Source organism: Belonocnema kinseyi, chromosome 2, assembly GCF_010883055.1.
Source record: "Belonocnema kinseyi isolate 2016_QV_RU_SX_M_011 chromosome 2, B_treatae_v1, whole genome shotgun sequence".
In the NCBI taxonomy this organism is placed as follows: Eukaryota; Metazoa; Arthropoda; class Insecta; order Hymenoptera; family Cynipidae; genus Belonocnema; species Belonocnema kinseyi.
In genome coordinates this window covers 38,737,211-38,739,366 of record NC_046658.1, presented here as the reverse complement: position 1 = coordinate 38,739,366, position 2,156 = coordinate 38,737,211, and the positions used below count along the sequence as shown (strand labels likewise).

Sequence of the window (2,156 nt, the reverse complement as noted above, 5' to 3'; positions counted from 1 at the left end):
AATATTATGTACACCTGGAAAACATAACCTGAAAATCGACGTATGCATGAAATTAAGAATCACGCAAAAGATACAAATCGCCAATTTCTTCAATTTCTTTCAGATGGGGAGCGACATATAAATAGAAGACCACCGAAGTCTTCCGAAGCCTTCAGATCGGCAATCATCGTACAGCAGAACTCCGAAGTCGATTCGTGCATTTTCGGCTTACATACGAACTCACAGTGGTAATCATGCACCTTCTGTTTTGCGGCTCCCAAACGGTAGGTATGGTGGGGATAAATTTCATCCACGATCTGGCAGCTCTGACACAACATAATGCGATGGCTTCTGATGCGGTGCACGCGAATTGCGCCAGCGGTCAGTGTTTTACCTGATAGCCAGGCGGCCCTTGTCCTTCGCTTTCTGAATTGCGCCAGCTACCAGAATACAATACCTTCTCGACTAATAGAATGCTCCTCCTACTTTTTCCTGGATAATATTGAAATAAATTGACCCTATCCTTTTCAAGTGATGATAAATAAAATACGATATCTACATTTTCTTAATTTTGCAATTAAGAATTTAAAAAGATTATATTCCAAATCTACTATTTTTGACGATTCCAACGATATTTTATTAGCCTCAATAAGTCCAAATTGGGATTAAGAGTTGAGAAGAGAAACGCCGTAACCAGATTCTACCATTTTTTCAGCCCTTTGGAAACTCATCGAAATATCGATAATATAATTTTATTATTATGAAATGATCAATTATGTTATTGATATTATTAATATTACTGGTTACCAAATTATCCAAAAGATGTAACTTTAAGTTTTATTCCAAATAATAATATAATAATTATTAAACAGTATATTAAATAATAGTGCATTAATTATTTGGGTAAATTAATAATGAAAAGTTGAATTTCTTTTTTTAAGTTTTAAGTTTCTGAAATCTGAAAATAAATAATAAATTCATGTCACTTAATTTAAAAGAGTTTAAATTAAATCTTTATGCAATTTAATATTTTGGAAAAAATTAAATAGCTAATAATTAATTAAATACTGTAAAACATGAAAAGCCGGAAATTATTATTTTCATTGAAATAATCAAATTTTTTTACTTTATATTTTTAATAAATAAGTTTTGATTTTTTAAGATATCAAGAACATGAAAGCAATTCTTTAGGGTTCCAGGATAATTCTTTACATTTTTTATTTTCAAAAATAAACTAAATTTCGTAAATTTCAAAAACAACTAGAATATTTTAAACCTAAATGCTTCAATTTGGTAAGTTTGAAAAATAAAAAATCGAGTAAATTCCCGTAGAAGCTGTGAAGAGATGGAAAACGAATTTTAAACGCTAAAAGACTGAAAAAATGCAGATTGTGGTTCAAGATTTTAGACCAAAACTTTAAAAGAATTCTAAAAGGTTTCCAGTCAATAAACACATTTTTTAATTGTTTTTTTTTAATCAAGGGTGCATATCAAACATGAGTGATCGTCTAAAGAACTTTCATCAAAATGTTAACGCTCGAGTTAAACAGTTTCATCAATTATTGGTACCAAATTAATTAATATGAATAACGTTTTTATATTGATATTATTTATAGATTTTTATAATTATATTAAAAATTATATAATTAATTATATGATTTATATTATTATTATTCGTTTCCAAATAATCAAAAAGATGTAATTATAAATATGATTCCAAAATGATTAAAAATTAACTATTAAACAGTATATTCCATAATTGAAAATCAGTCCTTTTGACCAAATATGTTTGACATATTTTCGTTGTATTATTTGCATTCAATTAATAGTTTTGGAAACTTAACTTACCACAAACGGTTCATTTTTGCAAATTCTGTTAAAATTTAAAGCTTCTTTTTATACTGAGATCCTATGATTATAGAATATTTATCTTCTTGCTAACTAATTCATCTTTTTGGTCAAAAATTATATTCTTCGATTAAAAATGATTTATAAAATTCAAAATTAGTTTTTTTGATTGAAAAATATTTTTTTGGCCAAAAAAATGGAATAGTTAGCAAGAAGTATTAATATGCACAAAAATGTGATATTCTTTGTCACTGCTCTTTAACTGAAACTGAAATCCTGATTTTTTAAAACAAGGACTATTTTTACATGACGATTCCCCAATGCACCCT

The 2,156-nt window shown here is 27.6% G+C and overlaps 1 protein-coding gene across 4 annotated transcripts in view; it reads left to right on the top strand.

Moving 5' to 3' along the window:
- The window catches only part of LOC117183132 (pseudouridine-metabolizing bifunctional protein C1861.05), a 442,705-nt gene that overhangs the window by 433,775 nt on the left and 6,774 nt on the right, over positions 1-2,156 (top strand). The gene's annotated exons all lie outside the window — the stretch shown is intronic.